Genomic DNA, 24,011 nt, shown 5'->3' with positions numbered 1-24,011 from the left:
ATGCAAGGAGAACTCAGAACTGATTTAATCAATTAAGTCAAGGACAAGTTAATTTAATTTGGGTGTAACTGATCCATTTTTTCTTTATGCTATTTATTTCTTCTCCCTGATTGTAGACATTCATTAGGAGATAATTTTCCCTTATTCCCTGGAGCTCCAACTGATCTCATATGACCACATCACCTTGAGCTTTGGTTCTCAATTCCCATCCCACTCCTATGTTTTTCACAAATGTCACTGGAGAAAAATATCACATCCAGCAAACAGTTGATAAAAGGTGAGGATAAAGCTACTGAACATGTTACAAAAAAACTATATTTGTAGTTTACCTTGCTAAAGCCACACAAGAAATCTGGACAATGCCCTGGAATATGCTAGTCATCACAAAGTCTCTGTTTGAGCCTTCAGATACATTCTGTTAAGATGGCTTACCATCTGAAGACTATACACATATGGTAGGACTTTCAGAAGCACTCAGTGTTGGCCTATATCTGCTCTCACTGCATCCTGCTGAAAAACTTCCACTGACTTCACTGGGAGCATAGCATAAAAGGCCAACATGGAATTGCTTAAAAACAACAACAACAACAAAAAATCACACCTATGACTTGTCATGCAATGCATCACACTGCATCAGTACTGAAACAGTGGAACATGCCAAAAACATCCAATTTTATCTATATTAGTAATGCATTCTAGTCACTACAAAGGAATATAACATTTACATTCTGCAAAATGCTGAGCTATTTTATTTCATCTGATTAATCAAAAGGTTGGAAACATTATCACGTACAATGGAGACATGAAAAAAGTAACTTCCTATCCATTATTGGCAGCTCAAAAGGCTAGATTTCTCTGGAATGGATGATGGTGCCACAAAACAAGTAAAAGAGGAACAAGCTACCAAAATGTATTCATATATTATTAAAAAAAACAAGATAAAACATCTGGTACTTTCATATTATATGTAAGTGTTACAAGAGGGAAAAGAAGATTAGAAGTACCCTATGAATTAGCGACCTTAACTTGAAACACTACACAAATCACCATGCCCTCTAATGATTTATGATCATCATCCCTGGGTAGAATTAAATCTTCATGAGTTAATGCCTGTTGTTTGTTCTACATGGGAAAGTGAGGAACATAATTACATGACCTCTGGAGGTACCTTACAGCCCTCTTTTTCTATGATCCTTTGAAGTAATCAACACAACACAGTGACATTAAGCCATGCTATTGGTATGGACATCACAAGATTGGATTATACTATTGAAATTAATTACTAGGATTGCAAGCCCCTGTTTGCATCTTCCTTTCACTTAACTTCTTGAAAAAGTTGAGCTGTAGCTGAAACAAGCCACAACTGTTCACTGCTCATTTTATATTTTATATACACTGCTTCTTACAAATAATGAAATGGAACAAGAACTCTGAAATCAAAATGCAACTCCCTTTTCCTCCTGGATGACATTCTTTCTTTAGGTTCTGACAAGTTAAAAACAGATACAATAAACTACCCACTTGGCATCTATGCTGCAGGTAGGATAAGATTTTAACCCTGTATACAGCATCACACAACCTAAATAATCAATTTTCAGAAACTGGTGCAACCTTGCTGCGGAAGCCAAATGGAATCTTTATTGGATCTTTTGGAAGAAAAGATCTGTCTCTCCCCAAACTCAGGTCATCAGCCTGATACCAATCTGACAATTTGGTTACCATGGTCACTGCAGAGTGCAGACACCCCTGGCCCCATTGGCTTCAGGTAACCCTGAGTTGTAACCTGAGCTGAATACACTCCTGAGGGAGGGGGAAACCTGCTCCCTTTGCCTATGTGACTAGCCTTACTTACCTGGGGAGGGGGAGGGGGCTTAAACTCCCTATTGTTCTAAGCAACGTCATCATGACTGGAAGGAGGCTAGAGACCCCCCCAATCTACCTGGCAACAAGTGATGCATTTCATATTGGTTGGCTGGCAGCCAACAACTGCTGGCCTTCACTGGATCAGGTAAATGAGGTCATAAGGTCTATATAAGTTAAGGACTGCCCAGGAGGAGGGGCAGCAGCTATAATGAGAATTCTCAAAGAAGGTGGACCATCTGAAACTCTCTCTCTCTCTCTCTCGAAACTCATGGTCAATGAACTGCTTGCCTCCCAGATGAAATCTCCACCTGCCTCTGGATGATACTTGTGAGTAAACTACTTGAGACCTAACTAGATATAAAACTTGCAGTAACACAAATGTGTAACCAAAAGCTACTATGCTACTGTTTGCTCTAAGGGATTTATCTGATATTGTTCTACCCTGTACCCTATTCCAAACCTACTCCGTGTAGCCTGGAAAGTGGTTGGGCACAGTGAGGCAGGTGGATCAATGCAGAAACAACCCCTACTGGCCCACCACAGATCTAGTATTTAAATAAATAGGAGTTGAGATGGTTAAGATCAAAACTAATGGTTAAGGTGCTAACCCTAAGGATCTAAAAGCAACAGAATATTTTATCACTTTTAAAATGCTTCATGGGCACCATTTCACTATAGCATCTATCAATATAAAATACTCACAAGCAATGTAATTATTTTGTTGCTTTGAAAAGAATCTATACTTTATATTTACTTTAAGCTACAAAATGTTGCAATTCTTCCAAGCTCTAATATTCTAGAACCAATCAGACAGCACAGAAAGCATTACAACTTCTGATGGATTGACAATACAATACAGTATTAGCATATCAACCACACATACATGAGAAAAGAAATAATATTTAAACTGATGTAATAGTAATAAATAATATCTCTATATAGGAAATAAATTTAGTAGTATAGTACTATTCCAGCTCAAGGAGAAAAAAATAAATTCTAACTGAGGACAGAGAAACAAGGTCTGCATTTTTAAACTTTGGATATAAACAGAATTTTTAAAATAAGACAATTTAGAAATGCATCATTTTTACATGATTTAGGAAGGAAATAAAAATGCCTTTTCTCTCTTAACATTTCACACAAAAGTGTGAATTAGCTTCCATTCTGAATGACTCGTTATCAAGAAAATTATTTTTCTGAAGCCCTTGATAAATCAATTTCAAGTCCAGGTCAGAAGGAAGCATTGCAACCATAGAAATCACAGAAAATTAGGGTTGGATGGGACCCCAGGAGGTCATCTAGTTCATTCCCCTGCTCAAAGCAGGACCATCCCAGACAAAGCTTTGTTTAGCTGGGTCTTGAAAACCAGTGATGGAACTTCCACAACCTCTCTGGGTAACCTGTTCCAGTGTTTTACTATCTTCCTGGTGAGAAAATTCTTCTACTATCTAACCTAAACTTCCCTTGCTGTAACTTGAGACCATTGCTCCTTGTTCTGTCATCTGCCACCACTGAGAACAGTCTAGCTCCATCTGCTTTCGAACTCCATTTCAGGTAGTTGAAGGCTGCTATTAAGTTCCCACTCCATCTTCTCTTCTCCACGCTAAATAAGCCCAGTTTCCTCAGCCTCTTCTCATAAGTCACATGCCCCATCTACCTTACCATTTTTGTTGCTCTCCGCTGGACTCTCTCCGGTTTGTCCACATCCTTTCTATAGTGGGGGCCCCAAAACTGAACACAGTACTCCAGATGGGGCCTCACCAGTGCTGAATAGAGAGGAATAACCCTTCCCTTGAGCTGCTGGCAATGCTCCTACTAATGCAGCCCAGAATGCCATTAGCCTTCTTGGCAACAAGGGCACAGTGTTGGCTCATATTCAGCTTATTTTCCACAGTAACCCCCAGTTCTCTTTTTGCAGAGCTGCTGCTCAGCCAGTCAGCTCCCAGCCTGTACCAGTGCCTGGGATGGTTCCACCCTAAGTGCAGGACTTTGCACTTATCCTTGTTGAACTCAATGAGATTTCTTTTGGTCCAATCCTCCAATTTGTCTAGGTCTCTTTGAATTGTAGCCCTAGCCTCCAGTGTATCTACAATTCACCCCAGCTTGGAGTCATCTGCAAACTTGCTGAGGGTGCACCCTATGCTGTCTTCCAGGTCATTGATGAAGACATTGAACAAAACCAGCCCCAGGACTGACCCCTGGCGCACTCCCACTTTATACCAGCTGCCAAACAGATATCAAGCCATTGATTACTACCCTCTGAGCCCTATGATCCAGCCAGTTTTCTATCCACCTTATAGTCCATTCATCAAGCCTTTACTTGCTTATCTTGTCCACAAGAATGTTGTGGCAGACCATATCAAAAGCCTTGCTAAAATCAAGGTATATCATATCCACTGCTTTCCCTGCATCCACAGAGCCAGTCATTTCATCATAGGAGGCATCAGGCTGGCCAGGCATAACTTGCCCCTGGTGAATCCATGCTCATTGTTCCTAATCACCTTCTTCTCCTCCAAGTGCTTAGAAATTGATTCTTTGAGGATTCACTCCATGATTTTTCTAGGGACTGAGGTGAGGCTCACCAATCTATAGTTCCCTGGATCCTCTGTTTTCCCTTTCTTAAATAGGAGCACTATATTTTCTCTTTTCCAATCATTCCAGACCTCTTCTGATCATCATGAGTTTTCAAAGATGATGGCCAGCAGCTCTGCAATCACATCAGCCAACTCCCTCAGCACCCTTGGGTGCATTCTGTCTGGCCCCATGGACTAGTATATACTATTTATAAATAGTCCCTAAGTTGTTCTTTGCCATTGTTTGCTGCTCACCTCCTCCCCAAACTGATGCCAGGTGCAGTAGTCTAGGAGCTGACGTTTCCTGTGAAGACTGAGGTGAAAAAGGCATCGAGTACTTTTGGCTTTTCTGCATCCTCTGTCACTAAGTTGCCTTCCCTATTCAGTAAGGGATCCACACTTTGGCTGAGACCAGACACCAGGGAAAGAGGACTCGGGTATCCACAAGGAAGCAGCCACAGAAGGACTCAGGGGTACAGATCTAACTGTGTCCCCATCTGTGCAAAGCCTCACCAGCAGGTATACCCACGTCCACCAGGACGGGACCTGGGCAGCCCCAAGAACATCACTGGGACCCATCCCAGGAAAACACCCCCATGACACCTCACTGATCCAGGCCACAGCATTTGAGTGGTTGTGGCCCCAAAATTCCCCAGAAGGAAAGCAGCAGGACCCCAAGGGTCACCAGGACATGAGAAAGTGGCCCTCAGGACATTATAGCACTTGGTCAGTTGCCAGCTGACCCAGGGAATCAACCCCCACTGGGCACCCACAATGTGGGATAATGTGAGAGTTGTACAAATCCTGCCACACATGGTACAGAGGGTTGATGAAAAGTGCAGTGAGCATCACTGCCCTGCTCACCTGTTCCATCTATGTGATTTCAGTTTGAGTTTAGTTATTAGTTTGCTGGTCAGGCATGCCATAACCATGTTCTTACCTAGAACTAAAGGCAGGCCTTCTGTGGGAGTAGACAGTGCCTGCAATACCATCAAAACTGAGCCAGACCACCCAAGTGGATAGGGGTGAGGTGTAGGGGAGGAGGAGCTTCACAGAAGAAGCACCAGCTGAGGAGTCTAGGGTCACAGAAAAACACAGGGCAACACCTTCCAGTAGAAACATCAAATCATGGGTGCTGCACTAGGGTCAACTCACCCTAGTGCCAAGCGGGCAGGGCACACTAGCAGCAGCGCTGTGAGCATTGGCCTGTCACAGAGTCAAAGTCTGCTTTTCTGAAATCTAGGGTCCTTACTCTACTGCTCTCTATCCTTCCTTTCCTCAAGATCCTGAATCTTCTGGTGGCTGCTGCCCAAGTTGCCATCTACTAGTACACTCCCCACCAATTCTTCTCTGTTTGTGAGCAGCAGATCAAGAACACAGCCCCTAGTTGGCTACTCCAGCACTTGCACCAGGAAATTGTCCCCAGCGCTCTCCAGAAACGTTCTAGATTGCTTGGGCACTGCTGTATTGCCCTTCCAGCTGACGTCAGGGTGACTGAAATCCCCCATGAGAACCAGGACTTGTAATCAGGAAACTTCCACGAGCTGTTTGAAGAATGCCTCATCCACCACTTCCTCCTGCTTAGGTGGTTTATATCAGACCCCCACCACAACATCACCCTTGTTGCTCTCTCCTCTAACCTTAACCCAGAGACTTTCAGCTGGCCTATTTCCAGTTTCATACTAGAGCTCTGAGCAATCGTACAGCTTTTTTACATGAAGTGCAACTCCTGTTCCTCTTATTCCCTGCCTGTCCTTCCTGAGCAGTTTATACCATCCATGACAGTGCTCTAGTCACACTAGCTCCCACCAAGTCTGTTTTTCCAATCATATCATAGATCCATGACTCTGCAAGGACTTCTGATTCTTCCTGCTTGTTTCACAGGCTTTGTACATTTGTGTACAGGCACCTAAGATTGCCCTGATTTCTCAAGAACAATAAGAACACTTTCCCTGTTTCTTCTTCTGCTTGCTCTTCCTCCAGGTCACCCACTCCCTTACTTATCTCAGGGTTTTGGTCTCTATCCCCTGGCAAATCTAGTTTAAAGCCTTCTCACTAGCTTAGTAAACCTGTCTGCAAAGATGCTCTTCCCTCTCTTTGTCAGGTGGATCCCACCTCTTCCTAGCAATCCTTCTTTGAACATCATCCTGTGGTCCAAGAAACCACAGCCCTGCTGGCAACACCATCTACACAGACATGCACTTATCTGCAGAATGTACCACTCCTGCCCAGGCCCATTCCCTTGACCAGAAGGATCAAAGAGAACACTTCCTGAACCTCTGTCACCTTCACCCTTGCACCCAGAGCCTTGTAATCACTACAGCCTTGTAATCACTTTTTGATCTGCTCAGGGTCTTCCTTGGCAGTATCACTGGTGCCCACATGGATGAGCAGAATGGAGCTGTAGTTGGAGGCCCTGATGAGTCTCAGTAATCCCTCTGCAACATCTTGGATACAGGCTCCGGACAAACATCAGACTTCCCGAGACAACAGGTCAGGTCAGCAGATGGATCCCTCCATCCCCTGCAGAAGGGAGTCTCCAACAACCACCACCCAGAGCTTCTTCTTGGTGGTGGTTGTCTCAATCCTTCCTATCTTGGAGAACCGTGGCCTGTCCTCCTCCACCAATGGAACATGCTTCTTGCCCTCTGTTGCTAGGGTTTCATACCTATTCTCTAGACAAACCACTGCAGGTGGAGATGAAGACCTGCCAGAGGTCACAAGTTTCCAGCTTCCACCTTCCTGGGAGTCCAAGTCCTCTCCCTTCTCTAGTGCTGCCTCTGACAGCTCTTCCTCCACAGTCCCAAAGGACTCCTTCAGCATCAATTACATTCAATTTATTAAGGATCATGGCTGAAAGCCATATTCCCAAAAACAACATAACAGACATACAACCGTAATACAAATTTAAACAAAAATAACAGAAATGTAAGTATAATAATAAAATAGGGCCAAACATTATAAAAATATCATTCCTACTCCTAGAATTAACATAATCAAGTACAAATATGGTGATAAATCAAATCATGCATCTATAAAAATGTGCATAGGTCCACAATTAACACAGTAAAAAACAAATATAATGATAATGTTTATTGGTCATATTGACAGTAAAGGATTGACAGCTTTGACTGCTCCAGCCTTGTAAGCAAAAATTGCAAGACGGTTTACTAAATATGGATCTGTTTGCTGGAGAAGCCATATTAATTTCTCTTTATTTAAGAACTATGTAAATTTCTGCAAGAATGGTGATAAATACTTTCTCATTATGTCATTATATAGAAGACATTCTAAGACGTAATGAATAGTGTCTTCCAAAACTCCTAGGCAGGCTGGGCAACATCTCTTAGTCCTTAGAATGGAAAGTCTACACCCAGCTAAAACACCTGTGGGCATCTGTTCATTCCCGAGTCTAGTCAAAGAGGTTCACCATTTATTGTTGAGATCCAGCTGTGAATACTTTTCTCCCCCTGTGGCAGGGCACTGTTGGTGCCTGCCACTTTTAGGCCTAGGCCAGGGAGATGGCAGGTGTCTGTGCCATTTAATGCCCAGCTCTCTCTGTGTTGGGTGGAGGGGAGGCAGTTTGAGACCAGCCAGCAAGGGAACAACATCTCCCTGCTGAGCTCCTTGGGCCAGGAACAACTTGGAGGTATATGGGCTGGGGCTATGGGGATGGAAGAAGCCCCAGGACCTGGGAATGACCTAAACCTGCACCCTGACAGGGTAGAGAGGCCTGGTGGGACTGCCAGTGGTGCAGCAGCCCCAGAAAATGCCAGGACCATGAACCTCCCTGGTGAACAGAGGATAGGGCAAGCCTGATAATCTCCAGTCCCTGCACAGTCTTGGCTGGAAAAAGCCCAGGCCTGTGAGATCCTTGAGATGCCTCAGGCTCAGTTTGATCCAGTGGAGTTGTGAGGGGGAAAAAGGCAAGCGGCTCAGACCTGACTGGATGGACCCTCAGCTGGTCCATGCTGGGACCAGGACCCAAGGGAGGTGTCAAAAGGGCCAGAGACCCACCTCAAATGATGTCCAGAGCAAGCAGCTCAGGATCCCGACTGGCCTGAGGGTGGGGCCAGGGCCTAAGGAAGAGCCAAAGGTCCCAGAGATGGGACCACAAGCAGAGAGGGAGAAGAGTTACAGGAGAGCTTAGCTGCCTGGGATGTCATCTGGGAGGCATGGTCCCCAGTGTAGAGGGAGCTTCAGAGCTGGGAATATCAACCCTGGTCATTGGGGTCTTAAATGGGAAGTCTCCTGCCTGAGTAACATCATAATCATTTACAATCAAGGCGTGGCAGAAGAAAAAGGTGGGCAGCTAACCTAGAGACTGGTGGGCAGACCAACATCAAACTGGCCCCGGGAAACCCGCCCCCCATACTCCTCCCCCCCAATCTAATTATCAAAGAATATATAGAAGAGCAATGCAAGTAGCTCTGGCCACTGCAAAATCATTCTGCCTGGCAATATCTCAGAACCTCTGTAAAACCTGGAATGTTTCTATGGAGGAGAAGAGTCTTTCATTGTCTTTGACATAATGTTCCATCCTGAGAAATGCAAAAGTGCAGGAAAGAAAAGCTAGCCGGGGGGACTGAAGAGAAGGGGGATTATTGATGTCTTCTATATAGCACAACTTGAGCAAGCAAGATGGTAGGAGAGGCAGGGTTTAAAACCAGAATTCTGCCATTCTAATAATAATATTAGTTCACATGGAATCTAATCCTGTCTCTAATTCCAAGGGATGTGGAAGTTGAAGAAGGAAGACCCAGAAGAACCCTGAGAAACTTATTCTGAGGTATGTCTACATCATTACTGGCTGCATACCCATACTTCAGCGCCATACAGGCTCTGAGACTCAAGTCAGGCTTTATACGCTAATATAGGAGTTTGGACTAATCATCCTGCTGTGGTCACATAAAATTTCTTGATAGCCACTGCCGATTGGGCTGCCTTAGTTTTAAACTAACTGAATGTAGTGTTTCCATGATGGAAAAGCTATAAACAGCACACCCAAGTACCTATAGCTTTTTAACAATTTCGAGTTGAAATACCCATGGAAAACGGAGGAATCTATCAAATGGCTGTCCCAAAACATTATTAGCATTAAATCAATGAACGGGTGGAGGATGTTTCAGAGCCTCACTACCTCCTCCTGCAGCTCTCTTGTCTGTACCCTGAAACAGCACCAGGAGGCACTGCTCACACTGCAGGCATTCCCTCACCTGGCTGTCACCAGAAAGAACCTACAAGCTGTAGTCCCCACAGCACCAAACCCGGACCCGAGTGTAAGCCTTGATGGTGAGTGGTCCTGCCTGGACAGAAACCTCACAAATGCAAGCAAAGGCAGTGGCAGTGGCTCTGGCACTGCAACATCCTCTAGCCATTTCTTTAGGTCTCTTAATCTGCCTCTTCTCTCTTACTGCCCTTCTTCCAAGCATACCTTCCCTACCAAACTCACCAAGTCTAGTAATCTAATTTGACCTTCTGCATATTGTAGCCCAAAGAACTTCACCTAGTAATTTCTGCATCAAGTTCAACTTTTGTTTGAGGTATAATATATATTTGTGAGAGATGCACAGGTTTAATTTAGAAGGTTTCAACTGATAGATAATTCAGAACACCTGAGGGTAAATCTTTCTGAGTGCCTGGATCACTTGCACAGTTAAAAATGTATGCATTATTTCCACTCTGAAGGTGTTTATCTTCTGCTTCTAATCCGTGAATACTGTTATATCTTTTCTGTTGCCTGAGTGAATTTATAGACCTTAATAAAGTACTTCTTAAAAAATGAATTGGGCTAGCAGGGATTAAATTGATTTGGGTATGAAATTAATAGAAAAACATAATTCTCAACAATATGAAGATTGGAACAAGCATTGGTTTTCCTTCAGCCTATTATATATACATAGGCGTGGTAGAATCCGATTTTTAATTTTTTTAGTAATTCTGACAAATAATATTGATGTTTATTTTTAAGCATTATTTAGATTTTTATCAATTTAAATTTTCAGGATTGAGCAAAATTAGGAGTGAAAGGGCAGACAATTTATTAATTAATGACTAACATAACTACTGTAGGACTGCCACCAGCTGAGTGGCAGAGCTGCCATTAGTCCTGGCTCCGTTATCCTGTAGTTCCCTTATCTGCCTTGTCCTTTTCTCTTCTTTTGCTCACAGCCCCCTGAGGTTTCTGGAGAGTTTCAGTACAAGCTACAGTCATCATGGCTCTCCACCAGCCATCATTTTTCTTACGTCCCCTTTCTATAAGGTTCAGTTGTTGTTGATGGAAATATTTTTCATCAATCTGAGAATGTGAGGTGAAATTGACATTTATCAATGTTTACCAATAAAAATCAAATTCTGCCATGCCTATATGTATGGCACAACAATGTCCCCTACCAATATTTGCTTAGTTGTCTTTCAGTATTTTTAGAGGATAGTATTACAGCTCACAAGGAATACACCTTTCCCTCAGCCATAATGAACAATCCCAACTGAGAATGTACTATATATCTTAGTGAAAAAGGCACATTTTAATGTCATTATAACTCTATCAGTTCTGACTCTAAAACCAGGATATTTGTTATGGATAGAAGATAATAATATTAGTAGACAAACATGGGAGTCTGCTATTAATAGTCAACCATTTGTGGCACAGCATCAGATTTCAACAATCAATTAAGTGGGAGTTTTAGCTCTGAGCTCCTAACATAGTTACTTTTGCAGCTAACAATTGACTACTAGATTCCATTACCAATAATAACTTTCCTGATTTTTCATTCACCAGAGCACAAGTGCATGTGGCCAATATACATTGCCAATATTTTAAATCAAGGAATTCCTGAAAAGAATTCTTCCCTACCCACTTAAGATTTGCTCTTCTGGTCCTTGCAGAAGAAAGAAATCAAAACATCTACGTAAAATCAATGCTTTCTCATATCCAAAAATGAAGGAAGCCACTTGAAAAACAAAAGATAGTGGCATATGCTGGCAACATTTATATGTTATTTCTAAAGACTACAATGACACCATTGACCTGTCTCGAAGCAAAGTCTTGTGGACAGTAGATCCATAAGTTATCTTTCTGCCTTTTCTCTTTGCAAATATCTGCCAACCTGGCTCCTCAACAAAGTATCACCTTACAAAAGATTTTGATGGGTCCCAAGGATAAGTGACAGACAGGGCAGTGATTTAACAAATAGGACAAATGCCATATCAGGAAGGGCAACATTCAACTGCAGGGCTGAGAGACCAAGATGCTCATACTCATTAAGACCACAAAGACTACCATACAGATTATCTGAAGTATTAAAACACTTTGAAAGAGCTGTGTCATCTCTGAATTGGTTTACCATACAAGTAGTAGTAACCCAATATTGACAGTACATGACACAGAGACAGATTCATATTTTCCTTTTTTATTGCTGCATCAACAACAACAACAAAAATGGCAGTTTCCACGCCTTTACCCTGTAACCATTGAAAAAAATAAAGAGAAATATTGAGCTAAAAGGTTAACTTGTGTCTCATTGTTGGGAACTTGATACTTACACCAGAGTGAAACAAAGTGAAAGGTGTTCAGTAGTAGAAACTGTGCTTAAAGAAAGGAAACCGTTAGCTGGGCAGCACAAACTATACAACTGAACAGCTCTGGATAACATGGGAGACAAGCCAAAATGTCTTTCAGACTCACTGATTAACGTAGCCTTCTACATATTCCTGTGTAGTTCCAGTGACAAGTTAAATCTGCCTTCCCTGAGTAAACCTGTGAATCATTACCACTATTGCAAGTGAACTTCTCCCTGTAAACATACAGTAACTGCTGCTGGCATATGGGTTCATTGCTAATGCATAGGGCCTAACTGTATCTTAAAAAGCCCTAACCAATACTACTTGCTTTATATGAATAGAAGTCAAAATGTACCATTATTTCATTGAGTACAGTCTGTGGCATTATTGCATCAGCAATAAATACAGATCAGTTTTAAAGCTACCATAGAGATGATTAATAGAAGAGCTCTCCTGTGCGAGGCATAATGAACTAACCATCTATGGCTGCACAAGTGCAGCCCAACAAGTTATTATTTTTAAGCATGGTACCTTCGATTTAGTTATAGAAATTTAAGCAGATGAGATCTGGGCAGATTTTAAGAGTGACTTTGAAAGTGAAATTTATTTACATTGAAAAGCTGGCCATCTCAATTTCATAGAGTTTTTGGACTTTACAACTTGGGGCAGAAATATCTAAGTTCACATTGGACTTTTAGGCCTGAGGCAGAATCTATCTAAGTTATAGGGTTTTCCGTAAACGGCGCAGTTTAGTTTGGTAGCGAACAGAACTCATAGTCACCTTCTACTTAGGGTGGGGAATATAAACTGGTTTGGTGTGCTCCAATCACTTGTACTGGTAAAAGTGTAATGTTTGTACCTGGCCTTACAGAACTGGTTGATAGCTGGTAGAGTTTCACCTGTAGTACACATACAAAAGCTACATAAGTCAGGGTAAAAGATACATAATTTATTCCCATAGTAGCAATGTAAACAGAATCCATGTATTCTATGCAGCATGATACTTTCACAGAGAATATGATTTTAGGAGGTGACAGTAAGCACAAACAAACTGAATTTTATTAGCAGATGTTAAGAGTCAGGAACTAAAAAGGTGACAGAGCCAGAAGGTAAATACAAAGCACCCAAGCAAGGGACTAACACAAGAGGGATGGGGGTGAGGAGGGAAATGCAACTAGGTTACAGAAAGTATGCTGTTAGCCAACTGAAGCCAGGGCTGGAGGGAGGGGGGGTCACGACACTGAGAAAGAAAGATAGATGCACACAAGCCCGTACAATGGTCCATAATTGTGGAGGGGGTAGGTCGGAGAAAGTTTCTCAGTCTATAGAGAGTCTCAGCACAGGGGTCCTTTTCAGATGGAGTGGAGTGTCTACCAAGTATCAAGCATAATAGAAAGTCCTTTTTTAGATATGTGGGGAGCCAAAGGAAAAGCAAGGGCAACACTGGCCCCCTGCTAAACTAGGAGGGACAACTGACAACCGATGCCCAGGAAAAAGCCAGCCTACTAAATGGGTATTTTGCGTCAATCTTTCATCAATCCCATGGGACACCCCTGCCCATTACGGGACAGGGAGGCCTAGGTGAGGGAGATCCCTTGCCTTCCATCAATGCTGACCACATGAAGGAACAGCTTTAGAGGCTGGACACCTTCAAGTCTCAGCCAGCCATGATGGTTCTCAGGGTACTCAAGGAGCTGGCTAGCATCATAGCTCAGCCCCTTGCATGGATCTTCAAGAACTCCTGGCACTCTGGTGAAGTGCCTGAAGATTGGAAGAAGGCCAATGTGGTGCCTATCTTCAAGAAAGGGAGGAAAGTGGATCCGGTAAACTTAAACTACAGGCCCATCAGCCTGACCTCTATCCTGGGGAAGGTCTTAGAAAAAAATCAGAGAGGCAATTCTCAATGGAGTGGCCAATGGCAACATCCTGAGGGATAGCCAGCAGGGGTTTGTTGCAGGTAGGTCTTGTTTGACCAATCTCATATCCTTTTACGACCAGGTGACCTATCACCTGGACAAGGGAGAGGAGATTGATGTTGTATATCTTGACTTCAAAAAAGCCTTTCATCTGGTAGCTGATGATCACCTCTTGGCAAACTAGCCAACTGTGGCCTTGGGTCCACCATGATCCGCTGGCTGGGGAATTGGCTCTGTGGTCAGACCCAGAGGGTAGTGGTTGACAGAAGTCAATGGTCATGGTGCCTCTTGAGTGGGGTCCCTCAAGGCTCTGTCTTTGGACCTATTTTGTTCAAAATCTTTACTAATGATGTCGACATTGGAGGCAGAAGCGGACTGGCCAAGTTCGCCGATGATACCAAACTCTGGGGTAAAGCATCCACACCTGAGGACAGGAGGGCGAACCAGACTGACTTTGACAGGCTCAGGAAATGGGTGGACGAGAACTGAATAGTGTTTAACACCAAAGAATGTAAGGTTCTCTACCTTGAGAGGGAAAAACCTGCAGCATCCTTATAGGCTTGGCAGTGCTACGCCGGCTAGCACTACGGAAGAAAGAGACTTGGGGGTCATCATTGACCACAAGATGAACATGAGCCTTCAATGTGATCCTGCAGCTAATAAAGCGAGCAAAACCCTGGCTTGCATCCATAGATGCTTCTCAAGCAAATCCCAGGACGTCATTCTCCCCTTGTACTCGGCCTTGGTGAGACCGCAGCTGGAGTACTGCATCCAGTTTTAAGCTCCACAATTCAAAAAGGATGTGGAGAAGCTTGAGAGAGTCCAGAGAAGAGCCACATGCATGATCAGAGGTCAGGAAAGCAGACAGTAGGACGAGAAGCTGACAGCTATGGGACTCTTCAGCCTGGACAAGCGCAGGCTCAGAGATGATCTGATGGCCACCTATAAGTTTATCAGGGGTGTTCACTGGGATCTGGGGGAATGTTTGTTCACCAGAGCCCCCCAAGGGATGACAAGGTCGAACGGTTATAAACTTCTGCAAGACCGTTTCAGGCTGGACATAAGGAAGAATTTCTTTACTGTCCAGCTCAAGCCCCCAGTATCTGGAATAGCCTGCCATCAGAGGTGGTTCAAGCACCTACTCTGAACACCTTCAAGAGAAAATTGGATGTTTATCTTGCGGGGATCCTGTGACCCCAGCTTTCTTCCTGCCCCTGGAGCAGAGGGCTGGACTTGATGATTTTCCGAGGTCCCTTCCAGCCCTAATATCTATGAAATCTCTGAGCAGTCTGTCATTGAAGGTTCCCAGAGTCCATCGGGTACAGAGGGGGGGTTCAGGTGATCCCCTCTGGGTTTGGCCCATCAGCGGACAAGGTCAGTGTATCGGCGGTGGCCCATGATATATCCAACATAGATGTCACAGGACCAACGGATGGTGTCCAACACTATGAGGCAGCGCATTAGCTTGGTGTCATGGCAGGAGATCTGGCAGGCACACAGGACAGTCTCATTGCTGGGGTCCCAGGCTCCAAGCATTCCCACGATGAGCATGTCAACCATCATGTTGTAGCCACGGCCCCCTCAGGATGTCAGCCAGTGGGGCATAGTTCACCCACTTACAAGCCTAGCCATTGGCAAAGGCTTGTTGCCAGTTCTCAACGGGGATAGTGGCGTCCACAATCATAATCTTCTTGGCCTCCTTGTATTCTAAACTAGAATATATCTCCCAACATGTTTCTGGGACACTTTTGTTAAACTGGCCTGCTTTAATTTAGCCTAAAGGCATCTTGAATTATTTTTGCCTCTCTGGTTCTCTAGGCCTTGTATTAAAAATCTGGGATTTACAGTTCAGAAAAAACTAAAAATAAATGAATTATTATTTTTCATAAAAAATGACTTCTAATTTTTACTTGTAGAAAAAAATGCAGAAAGAAAAAAGAGAACACAGAAAGAGATAAACCAAACACATCAACAGTGTTAAAGTTAAAGCACTTAAACTGATCCCATTTCACCTAAAAATAATTTTGGTAGCTAGTTTGCCAATATTTAACTTGAAATTGATACTGGATGCCTAATTTCCAGTTTTTGCCTTCTTCCCCAAGTTTTTTTCTGAGTTACATAGAATTGCTCAATTTTAAATCAATTCTACCTGGTGTCAATGATGGAATATAAATCCCTTTCATCTCTTTCTCTCCTCTCCCTCTTTTCCCCTTATTTCACTTCAAAAAGATTAATCAGGGATGCCTTGAAAAAACAGTGCTGGTTAATCTAAAATACTGTCTTAATATTTCTATTTGCCATTGAGAAATACCTGGACTGAAAGTGACTAATTACACTTCAATGCAGTATTAGCCAACTATATCTCTTTGTTCCATATGGTAGTTGTTGATGTAATTTAATATAAACCTGGATGGATGCAGTATCAGACTTAACTGATTTAAGTTTAAATCAGTTTATTGAATTTCTGTCCCAGATTCCCTCCAGATTCAAGTTAACTCAAGTCCCCCAGAATCCTAAGATGCTTTGCACCTCCCCAGCAAACTGACCCTCACAGGGTGCACAGGTCAGCCTTGGCCCAAGCTGTCTGCTGCAGCCGAGCAGAGAGGTGTGCTTTAGTGCCCCTTCTTCTGGCCTGGGCCACTACAGCCATGTGGCTGCATTTCCAGAATCAAAAACTGAATGACTAATCTGCAAAGATTGAATCCATTCAGCCTTCGACTTTTACTTAGCCTGTGTGCACGTATGTGTTAAAGAGATACAGAATACAAATGTAGTCTTTTGGTTCTTTAAAAACCTAGTCCAATTGATTGAGAATGTTCAAAAATAATTTACCTATTTATCACTAAACATTTGCTGCACAGAAAAAAAAGGAAAAAATGACTGCAGAATACATGTCAATACAAGTAACTTCACTAAAATGGTTAGTGGTATTTATTCACATCTGGCTCAAATTTTGAATATTTACAAGAAAGCAGAAAAAACAGGGTAAAGATGACATAATGAGTCATTTCTATATCATTTCCATTTAGCTGTACATGGATATAACAAAATAAATTGTATGCTTCTGACCCCAGAATCTGGGCCCAGATTTTCATAGATTTCATAGACATTAGGGCTGGAAGGGACCTCGGAAGATTGAGTCCAGTCCCCTACTCCAGGGGCAGGAAGTCAGCTGGGGTCATAGGATCCCAGCAAGAAAAACATCCAGGTTTCTCTTGAAGGTGTTCAAAAATAGGTGCTTGAACCACCTCTGGCAGCAGGCTATTCCAGACCTGGGGGTTCAGACAGCAAAGAAGTCCTTCCTATGTTCAGTCTGAAAATGGTCTTATAGAAGTTTATAACTATTTGACCTTGTCATCCCTTGGAGTGCTCTGGTGAACAAACGTTCCCCCAGATCCTGGTGAACACCCCGATAAACATATAGGTGGCCATCAGATCACCCAAGCCTGCACTTTTCCAGGCTGAAGAGTCCCATAGCTCTCAGCCTCTTGTCATAAGATCTGTTTTCCTGACCTCTGATCATGTGCGTGGCTCTTCTCTGGAGTCTTTCAAGCTTCTCCACATTCTTTTTGAATTGTGGAGCCCAAAACTGGACACAGTACTCCAGCTGCGGCCTCACCAAGGTTGAGTACAATGGGAGAATGACGTCCTGGGATTTGCTTGAGAAGCATCTGTGGATGCAAGCCAGGGTTTTGCTCGCTTTGCTAGCTGCAGGATCACATTGCAAACTCATGTTCATCTTGTGGTCAAACCTGACCCCCAAGTCCCTGTCATCCATAGTGCTAGTCAGCATAGCACTGCCAAGCCTAAAGACAGCCTGCAGGTTTTTCCTCCCGAAGGTGGAGAACCTTACATTCTTCGGTGTTAAACACCATCAGGTTCTCATCAGCCCATTTCCTGAGCCTGTCAAAGTCAGCCTGGATTACCCCCGTCCTCAGGTGTGGATACTTTATCCCAAAGTTTGGTATCATAGGCGAACTTGGCCAGTCCGCTTCTGCCTCCTATGTCCACAACATTAGTAAAGATGTTGAACAAAATAGGTCCAAGGACAGAGCCTTGAGGGACCCCACTAGTCACAGGGCACCATGACCATTGACTTTCATCAACCACTACCCTCTAGGTCAGACCATGGAGCCAGTTCTCAAGCTAGCAGATCATGGTGGACCTGAGGCTGTAGTTGTCCAGCTTTGGCAAAAGGCGATCATGGGATACCAGATGGAAGGCTTTTTTAAAGTCAAGATATAGGATATCAATCTCTTCCCCCTTGTCCAGGTGGTAGGTCACATGGTCATAAAAGGAAACGAGATTGGTCAAGTACAATCTACCCACAACAAACCCATGCTGGCTGTCACCACCAGCCAGTCCATTAAAAATGGCCTCTTTGATGATTTTTTCTAAGACCTTCCCTGGAATGGAGGTCAGGCTGAAGGGACTGTAGTTTGCTGGATCCACTTTCCTCCCTTCCTTGAAGATAGGCACCACATTTGCTTTCTTCCAATCATCGGGCACTTCACCAGAGTGGCAGGAGCTCTCGAAGATCCATGCCACGGGCTAAGCTATGATGCAGGCCAGCTCCTTGAGTACTCTGGGGTGTAAATTGTCAGGGCCAGCTGACTTGAAGGTGTCCAGCCTCTAAAGCTGTTCTTTCATGAGGTCGGCATTGATGGAGGTCAAGGAATCACCCTCACTCAGGCTTGTATATGGTTTGTTCTAATGGTTAACCCCAAGTAAGAGTGCAAAAAGAGGGATAAAAAACAACAGCACCTAGAATGTATTCCGAAAGGTGACTAAGTTCCAGGCTTTGCTTTCCTTTTAACATTCATAGATGAAAGTCACCACTTAAGTTAGCTCTCAGTAGGAACAATGCATGTACAAAGCTATATTTTCAAGAAAATGTTATAGACTAAACTTTGCACACCATTCAGTTAATCTGAGTTTTTCTCTTCCGATCAAATACTTGAAAATCAAGGGGGTAAGACTTTTTCTGCTTGTATAAAAGAATCTGGGTACTTTTTAGCTAGGCAATCATCTGAAGATCAAAGTCCATGCCTTTAAACAGTAACAGAAATACTACTGTGATACAAATCTATAGTGCCAATTGTTACTTCTGGTTTTACCTGCTCAGAAAGTAGCATCTATATTAGCATCTAATGGCTACTCAGACAATAAAAACTAGAACTGATGATTGCATTAAACTGTATTCGCATGCATAAACCATGAGGCCTCATCTAACATTAATCTTGTAGGGTTAAATCCAGCACTGTATGTGCAATTTAAAGAATTGATTTCTCATTTTTGCATTCAGTAATATAAGTAGTTATTTTATAATTAAATTGCACCTACTTTTAGATCTAACAAAAATGCTTTTTCAATGATTGAAGTTACTGTGCAAGAGTTTAACCTACATAAGACTTAAGAAGCAACAGGGTCCATCTGAGTTACAGCTTCAAACATTTTTATGCATTATACTGTAGTACTCTCTCAGAAAGAAAAACTTTCACTTTAAGGTAGATGTTGCAAAATGTCACATAGGCTTGCTATAATATAGGCATCTTTCATCTGCTTTTCAAATAAGGATGATATTTAGTAATTCTGATGGATAGTGGCAGTTAGACAAAGTTTGTTTCTTGATAAATTGAACAGTAAAACTCACGTGTTCGGTGGAGTTTTAAACATGATTGCACATGGTTTGTGGTTGTTCAAAGTAAAGCAGACACCTATATTTTAATGTTATAAAAGCCTTAGTCTGCCTGTCCATAACTCTTTATTGGCACTCCGATTGGCTGATGGAAACAACCAATCAGAGTGCGAATACAGCATTTGGACAGGAGGTGGTGGTGTGGCAGAGTGCTGCCATGATGGTGGCCTTGCCCCACCCCACCTCGCTCCTTGGAGGTGGTGGCAGCGGTGCGTGGTGGGGGGCAGGGTCAGGCAGCACTGCTGGCCTTGTCCCTTCTCTCTCCCATGCTGCTCCCTCCTGATGTGCCCGTCCCATCCCCAAAATGGAGGGTGAAGGGGAATGGTGTGGCCTGGCCCAGCCCTGAAACAGCATCAGGGAAGATGGCGGGGTGGGCCTGGCACCAGCCCCACAATGGTGGTGGGGGAGGGGTCATGCCAGGCCTGGCCTGCCCCAAAATGGAAGGGAGGTGGGGGAGCGGGCCCAGCCCCGCAACAGTGATGGAGAGGGTGGGAGGGGCCAGACCCACATCAGAATGGGAAAAGGGGGAGCAGGCCCAGCCCTGAGGGTGGGAGAGGGAGCCGGATACAGGCCTCTGTCCCCACCTGCACCCCCTGCCTAACATTCTTGACGGGCAATTGGCAAGTTTACTAATAGGAACTAAAACACCCAAGGATGCAGTCCCACACCTTTCATGCAAACTTTTGAGAACCCTCACAAGTTTTCAGTGGGCCATCTACACAGGATACTATGACACTGTAGCAGTGTGCTACAGTGGTATACCTCATCACTATGGCAATGTAGTGTCAGCAGGCACAAACTGTGATGCCAACGCTACTGTTTAAAGCAATGAGCCATTGCATAGTTGTGCTGGAAATGAACTATTATCCTTATTTGAAAAGCAGTTCACCACTGGGACTACACAGTAACAGCCGTTTGTTCCCTCACAATAAGCTGTAAATGTTGCAGAACTGACCACGATATATACCTCTAACGCAGAGGTAGGCAATTATTTGGGTTGGAGGGCCACTTAAGGAGTTTCCATGTGCTGTTGCAGGTCAGATGGGATGGGGTGCTGATGCTGCCTGGCTCCAGGCTGAGGGTGCCAGACAGAGCAGTCCAGTGTGATCTCCAAGGAGACTGGCCAGGGACCCTCACAGGTCCAGGGCTCAGACAGGTGGATAGGATGGGGCCGGGGACAGGTGGGGAGTGGCATCCAGGAGTGGGACAGGTGGGTAGGGATCAGGATCACAGGGTGTAATTGTAATGTGGGGCTGGAGCCAGGGCCTGGGTCAGAGCTGTGACCTGCTCGTCACACATTCTGCCCAGAGAACTGGCACCCATCATAGGGACATGTGGGGAGTAGATCACAGCCCTGGCCCTGCACTGTCACCACCCTGCAAAACTGGCCCTGGCTACCCACCCACACATCCTCCTCTTAGACACCACTCCCCACCTGCCCATGGCCCCATCCCAGCCAACCAGTTCTCCAAGCTGCTGGGTTGCACTTCTCACTGCCTACGTGCTGCGCTGCAGCTGTACGCATGCATGGGCATTTATCAGCCAAATTATTGGTCACATCAGGCTTATTCCCAATACAAATCAATTTTCTTTATTGATTGTATTTGGAATCAGCGTGGTGCCTATCCGATATTGGACCAATGTATTGGTGCACCTCTATCGCATTCATCTATCAGATGAGTCAGAGTGAACTCATTTAGTGTTCATTAAAACTTTCACACATAATGGAATTTAAAGTTTCCTTAAACAAGTTATACCTAAGATATAATAGTCTACTTACTGGGTAAAACTATACGAATCAGCAGAATATATGAACCTGTACAACACCGAAGAAAAAAAACTGTATTACCATCACCAGCTACATACCCATTGGGTTGCGTCTATGAGAAGGAAATTAAAACAACTCAAGAGAGCAGCTATAATTTTGAAAGCTACTATACCAGGAACCAGCAACCTGCTGGCATGCATGCCAGAGCATGGCATATGAAGCCATTTACCTCGGTATGCCACAGCTGACCAGGACTCTGGGCAGCTTCTGCCAGCAGCCAGGAGGCTGCAAACAGCTGCATAAGGCTCTGCAGCCCTGGCAAGAGTTCCATAGCTGCACCAGCTGTGCACACACTTCTGGGCACGTAGATGAGAAGGTGTCTGGGGCAGGGCAACCCTGGTGCCTCCCCCATCATCTGCCCAGAGGCACACATGCAGCTGCCACCACAATGGAGCCCATGCCTGTGCTGCAGAGACCAGCACAACTGTTGGCAGCCTTCCAGCCACCTACTACAGCTGCCCAGAGCCTATGCCAGCTGTGGAAGGCAGGCGGGAGGCTGCAAACAGCTGCACTGAGTTCCGGAGCCCTGACACGGGCTCTGTGGTGGTGGTGGGTATATGTGTGGCTCGCACCGCATGGCAGGGAAGGGGCTTGGACAGTACAACCCTGGCTCCTTTCCTGTCATCCACCTGGAGGTACATGCACAGCAGCCACAGAGCTAGGGCTCTGGAGCCTGGCAGAATTGTTTGCAGCCTCCCACCTGCCTGCTACAGTGGCCCAGAGCCTGACCCAGCCCTGAAACAGCACCCAATGGATCCCAGACCACCCAGCCCCTCCTTCTCCAACAAGCCCTCATGGCCCAGGGCATAGCAGCCTCCATGGCTACCCCCTCCCTGTTCCTCAGGGTCCATGGGGCCCACGAGAGGAGTGGCAATGTGGTGGGAGGGGTGGCAACACCCCAGACACAGCGGGACAGGCAGTGGCCTGAACAGGCAAAGACGCCTGTTTGGACCACTCAGTTATTCAACATATTTTGTTATTCGGCACCCTCCATTGCCCCTGGGTGCCAGATAAAGCTTTTACTGTAGTTATATATAAAAAAGTAGCAGTGGCAATGCATAGGAGATGCATGGGGGTGCACACCCCCCCCCTAAGAATGCTGGTGCACCCCTGACAGGCCACGCTTGCCGCTTAGGCAATGGGCAGGGAGGGCAGGCAGAAGTGCCGGTGACCCTCCTGAAAGCATGAGCACTGTAGTTTCAGGGTCAGCCACAGGGGGCAATCTCCCATGGCTGGTGAGATTGGCCGCAGGGAATCCCTGGTCAGTGACATTGGCCACTGGGGGGGACCTGCCCCTTGACACCGACTGGTCGCTGGGGGGGGGGGCGCGGTATGTGCCTCTCCCTAAGGTGGTACCAGTTGCCCACCTTAAAGGTAGTGAACTAAAGTGAGTATTTACAGGTTATAAATACATATAAATATATACATACCCAAATACAAACAGGTAAGCATAATGGTCCCAAAATGATATGAACAGGTAACTACAACAATAATGGTACTCTAAAATACAAGGCTTACAGTTAAGTTACTAAACACTCCAAAAGTGCACAGTGTGTATCAAACCATCAATAAATACTCCAAAATACAATATACAAGAGTTCTCTAGTGGTTGCCCTCCTCTAGGGGATCTCTTCATCCTGCCTCTTTATTGAGGCTAACTTCCCTGAGCGTCACTCCCCAATGGGAGACCTGTAGCCCCACTGACCCATGTGTCCCAAGGAGCCAGGTGGGGCAGTGTTCATAAACTCCCTGGCCCAGATTATGTTTCTCCAAGAGAGGGCTCAGCCCAGGCCGCAGGGCACCCACTGGCTTAATTCTTCTTAGGAGGAGTTGCAAGTCTGCGCTGCTTTGTGCGTGCCCAGGGCTGTGCCGCTCGGAATGCTGCTCCCCATGCTCAGGTAATACTCCATTTCTGGGGCCCTTGCAGACCCACCACAGGGAATGGGTCCCAGACCACCCAGCCTCTCCTTCTCCAGGGCCTTATGCCCTGCAGTGACTCACTCCACAGTAGTGCTTATTCCTCTGCCCAGCCTCACACCATGATTGGGAACCTGAGCCACCTTGCTGTGTCCCCCAGGGTCCCAGTCCCTCACGGACCCTCTAAGCAGTGATGCCTGCATCACAGCCCAGCCTCATGCCGGGGTGGGAGACACAAACTGCCTCACTGAAGCTCCCAGGGCCTGGTCCCTCGCAGACCCTCAGTGCAGTGATGCCTGCACCACCCACCACTTCCATCCAGCAGCAAAATCTTAACTTTTGGGCTTTTCTGGGCAGCCAGATGCACTCACTGGGCAGCTCACCCAGCTCTTCTTGGCCCTGGGACCTCTTGCTTCTTCTTCATCCCTCATCAACTGCCCCACATGCTCAGCACACAGCTGCTTATATCCCCTTCTGGGGCTCTGCCCCCAGATTAAAAATGAACCAATTAGAGGGGCTGCAACTGCTGTTGCCAATTAAGTCCACTCCTGCCCCCTCCTTTGGAGTAGGGGGGAGTGAACTCTCCTCCAGGCTCCTCTCCTACCTGTCTCCGATTGGTGGGTTTTGCCCCACCAATCACATTTCTGTCTCCT

General features: G+C 45.0%; 1 protein-coding gene across 1 annotated transcript in view; it reads right to left on the bottom strand.

Moving 5' to 3' along the window:
• Window positions 1-24,011, bottom strand: part of RET (ret proto-oncogene) — a 168,626-nt gene that overhangs the window by 77,559 nt on the left and 67,056 nt on the right. The window lies entirely within an intron of this gene.

The sequence above is a fragment of the Crocodylus siamensis genome, chromosome 7, assembly GCF_052110815.1.
Source record: "Crocodylus siamensis isolate JL-2025a chromosome 7, ASM5211081v1, whole genome shotgun sequence".
Lineage (NCBI taxonomy): Eukaryota > Metazoa > Chordata > Crocodylia > Crocodylidae > Crocodylus > Crocodylus siamensis.
Note: the sequence above shows the minus strand (reverse complement) of the source record. Positions and strands in the feature narration are given on the sequence as shown.